Below are 7,004 nucleotides of genomic sequence, written 5' to 3' on the forward strand. Positions count from 1 at the left end.
ACACCAGGTCTCAGGTAAATACCAGGAACAGACATGGATCATCAGAAGCCAGGAAGAATAGAAAAACCTACTGGATAGTATCTCTTCAGGAGCGAAGTTAGAGACACCTGTTCTACTCGAAGTAACAATCTTTGCATTGGCCACGTAATTCCACAAGATGTCGCCCTTGTGCTCGTCCTGGAAATTCAGACCGATTTCTCAAGTTAAGAGAAACAACGATACAGTGCTAGTGAAATTACTTGCATGTCGCTAATTAATGATGTTTAATCTTAAGTATGATGATAACTTGGTAACTGTAAATATTACTATGTATATATATTAATAATAGTAATATTTTCTCTAATAATTTTCACAAATGTAGCAGTAACATAAAACACTCCAGGAAAGTCACAAAAACAAAAAAGGTTTGTTCTGGGTCGTTGAACTTTCATGTCTTTTACTTTCCTTGCCTGGTGCGTTTTGTTTGATTAAAATTAAGCCTATTGATTATGGAGCTATTTGGCATATTTGACAAATAAGTGGTCAGACCTTGGTAGCCGTCTTCCTCCCTCTGTCTTAGCAAACACAAAGAAAAATAATCTCTGCAGCAGAGTCAAAATCAACATTATAAAAGTTACTCATGTCAGCTGAAATCATTGCATGAATTACGACCGGCGTGACCTAGGAAGCTAAGTGGCCGTCTGAACATTTCTGAAGTGTAGACGAGTTGTGAAACACGTATTGGTCTGTAATTTGTTTTTTGGGTGAAGCACTTGTTCTTGGCTGAAATGTCCCTGAGGAATGACAAAAAAGATAATTAACATACTTCAGCTCTGGGTCAGAGTTTGTAATCGATCAGTCTGCACGCGCTCAGGTTCTGAGAGGAGGGAGAAATGCATAGAGATAGAGATTTTTTTTCTTCTAACATCCCTGGGGACGGTCCCCGTTTCAAGGGGTCAAGCCCAGTTGTGTGAAATCACCACTGCCTTTTCCCCTTTGAATTTGTCCTACACTTTTACAGGCTGACTGGGGCATTGAGGCCATTGTTTGGACTGCTGCCCCAACTGTTTCATGTGGGCCCGCATTGTGAGGCCTGTGCTAAGGTGGGGTTACTGGGACGGGCCCCTCTGCTGCACCCTTTGTTCCAGCGGTGTCCCGTCACAGGAGATTTACAGCTTAATGAACGTGGCCTGGGACACGGGGCACCGCCCCTTTTCTATCCGTCACCTCGCCCCCTTCTTTTTCCATGCGCTTTTGCATTAATGGGCTCTGCCTACACATGCAACTTCTTTCCTTTCCTTGATATTCACATGGCCGGGGCTTTTTCAGGGATGCAGAAACAACTCAGGTGAAAAAGAGATGCAGGGTTGGCCCGGCAGACGCATGAGGAATTCACAGGACCATTAGACAGCCTCTCAACACTATAATTTTTGATGACTTCTTGTTTGTAACCCAACTAAGGAACAGTGGCACTGGATATGTAGTGTTCGGCATTTCTGGTCCAGAAAGTAAAAATCCAGACCAAGATTTTGTTTCTACAAATCAGTTGAGTACTCCAGTTGTGACTGGCTGGCAGAAGCAAAATCTTGGTCTGGAATTTCACTTTCTGGACCTGAAATGCCCAATACTGCAGACTATCTCTATGGTGGACGTACACCTGTAAAAGATTTGGCAAATATTTTTTCAAAAGTAAATGTAAATAAAAGCAGAATTATAGCTCTTTTTGTTAAGGGTGTTTTACTGGAAAGCTGAGCACTCTGCTGTGAATGTCTGTGCTGAAACGTCGGCTGTGGCAGTCGCTCATACAGCACGTGGGGGTGTTTTAGTGTGAACCAGAACATACGTGTGTGTATGGCGTGTGCATGCGTGCGATCGACGAGCAGGCCGATGCCATCCAGCCAGATCCACGGTGATGGATGCAGAGCCCACTGGCAGATTCCCCTATGAGTCAGGTGAACATTAACCCCAGACCACCAGGGGCAGATAAATCATTAACCCCTTCAGCGCTGGACCGTTGTGATGATGGCCGCCTGGCAAAAGCTCTCTGTCAGGATTCTTGTGTGACATATAATCAGTCATCAGGAGAAGAACTCTGCCTTTTAACTCAGAGGGCCTGAGGAAAGATGGATTCCTCACCAGGGTCCACTTTACTGAATAACAATCACTTTTGATGACTCCTCAGATGTATTTAAAATTGATACATTGATACATATGGGCAGCTGGGCATTTCCTCATTGGTACATGTGGGCAGCTGGGCTTTACCTCATCCATACATGTGGGCAGCTGGGCATTTCCTCATCCATACATGTGGGCAGCTGGGCATTACCTCATTGGTACTGTACATGTGGGTAGCTGGGTATTACCTCATCAGTACATGTAGGCAGCTGGGCATTACCTCATTGGTACATGTGGGCAGCTGGGCATTACTTCATCGGTTCATGTGGGCAGCTGGGCATTACCTCATCTGTACATGTGGGCAGCTGGGCATTACTTCATCGGTACATGTGGGCAGCTGGGCTTTACCTCATCGGTACATGTGGGCAGCTGGGCTTTACCTCATCAGTACATGTGGGCAGCTGGGCTTTACCTCATCAGTATACACTTGCCTTCCATACACGATGTCTTGGGTTTGATCCCCAGCATCTCCATTCTTCAAATGACTATGTTTATTACATCCCTTGCATTTACTGCTCTCTATTGTGTATTTATTCTCTTTCAGTATTATGCCCTAACTGATCTATTGTCATAGTGTCTCCTACAGTACCAAGCTGTGCCAATTCAAGTTTCCACCAGCCTTGGTTGAGAGGCGATGAAGATTCTGATTCTAATAATTTAAGAAGACAAGCAGACGCAATCTGCCAATGCTGGCAGCTAACCAAGATGGTTCTTTTTGTTAGGGAGGTTTCGGGGGGCAATGTCTGTAAGAATTAGGGGGGGGGGTGCTTGTATGGGGGCTAAGACAGATGCATCTTCAGCTCTGTCACATGATGGCTCACGATGCTGAAGCGTGACACCTCGCCCCCCCCCCCACTGGTGGGCCGGCTCACGGCCGCCAATTAGCCGTGGCCGAGAGCGGCCCCCTGACCCCCGGCTCCGGCCGTGCGGCCTCGTCCGTTGACCCCTCCACACCCAGCTGGAAGTGACGTAGTGCCCATTCTCAGTAGTCGCGCTAAAACACACCCCCTTCAGGCTCTTTGTGCAGTCCCTCTGCTCCCCGTGTGTTCCATTCACTGCTCTGGCTGACCCCCCCCAACCCCCATCTATGCCCCACCCCATCCCCACAGCCAGGGCCGGATCTACCGTCTCAGAGGCCCTGGGTGGGCCCATAGCCAAGAATACATTTTGGGGGGGGGGGGGGGGGGGGTTGTGCAGACTGGGGCCTAGGCGGCTGCCTATATCCTGCCCTGCCCACAGCTGTGCCTGGGAAACTGCTTACTGTCAGAATCCTCAGTCTGAACTCGTACAGTCATTTCACAGGGACACTCGGCCCTGTTTACGGGAATCTCCCTGAGGATTCACGCCTTCAAAGTTCCATAAGCCTCTTTAAATAGGGCACATAATGTCTCCCTCATGTCACTCACCATCAAGCATGCTGCATGTGCTTCTGTAGGACAGAGATGTTGCAGTCAGATGCATCGTGAAGCGTTCAGCTGAAGCCCCAAATGAATCTGAACGATTTGTTTAGGCTCTAATGTTTGAGGTACCATGCTATCAGCTTGAGAATCATCGTAAATTCAGAGAAGAAGAATTCAGTAAGATGACGCTCAAACAGATGAGGTCTCTGTGCAGAGCCTCTGGTGTCTTTCAATCTGAGCGACGCCCCTAGTCTAGCAGTCATTATGCTCTCAAGCTCTGCGGCACACATCAGCAAGGCCTCGGGCAGGGCCTCGCACTAAAAACAGCCTCTCTATATAGCCGGTGTCCTGGTTATGCACCAATCGACCGATTTCCACACAAGAATTTGGTTTCCCTTTGGAAACGCTGCCGAGGATGTCTTGTTGATGGCTTTTCGTGCCTCTGTCGTGACCTGTCCTGTTTCACGAGTGATCATACTGTGGAAAGAACCCGGTGTGGAGGGAAGTGCAGGTCAAACTCATATCCCCGGACCCTTTCTTTGTCAGCCTAAATTTCCTTGGCTGACACACTCTGCTGCTGTATGTTTTCCCTTCTTTTCTCCCTTAGTCTGTCTCTCCCTCTCTGGGATCTTTGGAGTTGGCGGGGTGGGGGGGGCGGACAATGCTTGGGCAGTCATTAACCTGGGCGTCCCTGGCTCCGGGTCCAGCAATGGCGACACGGTGACAAATGGGTAGGGAATAGAGGGACAATGGGGGGTGCAGGTGAATTTGGTTAACAATGGCCCCTCCCTCCCTCCCACCACACCTCCCAACCCTGTTAAAAAAAAACCTGGGAAACAAAAGCTTGGTTGCAAAAGAAGAACGCATTTTTAAAAAAGAATCCATTACTCTTTTTTCTGCTGAGAGCTTGTGACGATCTAAAGAAGTTTGATTTCAAACCCCGACTATGTTGGGAGGAACTCAGTCAACAGCGGGTGGCCATGTGACAACGGCTGCAAATTAAAGGGTGTCTGTGGATGACGGGGCTATCACCCAACTAACGTGCTAGGAAGCGGAAAGGCCCAAGTCCAGCTTTTATTTTCGTATTTTAGTCTTTTATAAAGACAAAACAGGGATTTCCTAAAATACAAATGTGCTCGATTAACATTTTGACCATAATGTGTCAATATCTAGAATCTGAATTAAAAATGTTTCCATGTAGCAAATGATTAGTGCTTCAGTTCAATGGAAATGATTAGGCTGGCTGACTTCTGCATGATTATACAGACATTCTTTTGTAGCAAATCAATGTTAAATAACTGCTGGCCCATTTCCCTCCTGCCCTGCACGTCTTTTAAACTGAGAAAAGCTCTGGGACCTTTAGTGGCTCCCCAGGAGCAAAATCAAAGGCTCCATTGACAGCCTGACACAGAAACATCAGAGGATTACAGCAGCTTGCCCAGTGGGGCTCCTGCTTCCCCAGCTATGGGGCACCATCACTAACGGCCCAGGAGGAAACGGCCTCCCTGTTCCCAGCACACTGCCCCAAAGGCACCTCTGAAAGCTGCCTCTAAAAGCTGCCTCGAACCGCGTAGTTTTCTGTTACCATACAGCAATGCGGGACCACTGCTGGCAGATTAATTATGGTATCTACATCCAAGGGTCCTTTATTTTCTTGAAGGTAAATAAATCTGGAAGCTGAGGGAGGAGGCAAAAAATGGTGTGAATGTGGAGACAGTGACAGCAAAGAAAAAGTCCCCCAACCTCACGGCCAGACCCCAGGTCCGGTCCTCAGACAGGGCTTCCCTGGTTTGTGCCCATAGTTATCACGCTATGGTAGCCTGTGGGTCAGACACCCCCCTAACCCAGTTCACCCAGGATGAGCCTCTGGCAGGAACCCACACACCGATAGTTCGTTCCAGTGCCCCAGTGCCAATCCCACAAGCATAACCAAATTGCGTTCATTCCGAAGAGAGCGAAATTCCTGTCTAGCCACGCCATACTGGGACGATTCTTTGACCATGTGCCCCTCTGGCCTCCGTCACTGGTCTGCCGTCACTGGTAATCCGCAGGGGGCATGGACATGCCAGGTGGCCACACAGCAAAACACTGAATCAGTTTCCCCTGGAATATGCAGTTAACCGTTCACCAAGGCGGGGTGGGCAAACACAAAGCAGTGACTGACTCTGTTCACACAGTGATAGACAAATAACATGCAAACCAGCCCCGGGGTAGCTGCTAACATGGCAAAGGTGCCCACCCGCCGGCAGCAGGCCCCCGTCAAGCGGGGTGATTTGGATATTCTCATCAGGCAGCCAGACCTGGTGCACAATGTCTGCTTGTGCCGTGGTGGGTTGAGGCCACTCCCAACCTCTGTCCGCTGTGATGGTAGCGGAAGCTGAAGGCTATGAGTTTCTCACAGTAATCTAATCGAGCCATTTGGGGAGCACAACACTAGGGGGCGCCAAATCTGGCCCCAAAATATTTGTTCATATTTTTGTCCATCCATCTTCCAAATGTTTGTCCTGGTCTGGGCCCTAGGATCAGACCTTTTGTGTGTTTTCCGACGCATGAGAAATATATAATTTATAATAAGCTATACGTAACTAAATCCACGAAGCTTAAATTGTTATTGTGGGACGGCTATGGCCTATTAATAGCGCATAAGGAAAGGGACACAGGTATTTTCGCAAGCTCGCACGTCGCACTCTCAGACCTGAGGAGGAGCATGAAGATGAAGCATGCCGACACGGGTTTGTTCAGTGCATCTGCCCCCCACTGGGAAGGTGGGGGAATATCATGGAAGCACGCATGGCTGGACATGGAATCAGAAACCGTCAAGGCACAGCGGTGGTCTAGCTATGGGCAGCAGCCCCCACCCTCAAAAAAAGCGCAAAAAAAACAGGAGAGTCACACATGAGCTTTCAGGCGGACATCTGTGAGTCACAGGCTAGTATCTCATATTAATCAGGTTCCGCTCGGCCAAGGGGGTCCATGTGATTCAGTAAGATGTTCGCCGAATCGGGGGAGGGCGATTTCTACCCCCCCCCCCCCCACACACCAAGGAGGCAATGATAACAAGGGGGGGGGCACTGGCACAGGAAGGCTGCCTTCAGAAGGTGGGGGGGGGGGTCACTGTCTTCAGAAGGCGAGAGGATGGGAAGGAAATGGACCAGCACAGTAAAGGCAGTAGACTGGTTTCCAGCATGGTACTAGGTTTTCCCAGACACGGGGCCGTCTACTGTTTGACCTCAGAAAACATCGGAGGAAGCCTTTGTTTCTCCGTTACGGGCCTCAGAGCTACTATTCACCTTTCCATTGACACCTTAAATCAAACTGCCTGCTTGCTTCAACTGTAAACAATGGAAACACTAGTTTGCACAGAATTTCCCATGTCAGTCAGAGTCCATACTGGGAAATGCCGGCCCGTTCACGAAATCCTTACGAAATCCACATATTCCAAACCATAAG

Source organism: Paramormyrops kingsleyae, chromosome 17 (assembly GCF_048594095.1).
Source record: "Paramormyrops kingsleyae isolate MSU_618 chromosome 17, PKINGS_0.4, whole genome shotgun sequence".
Classification (NCBI taxonomy): domain Eukaryota; kingdom Metazoa; phylum Chordata; class Actinopteri; order Osteoglossiformes; family Mormyridae; genus Paramormyrops; species Paramormyrops kingsleyae.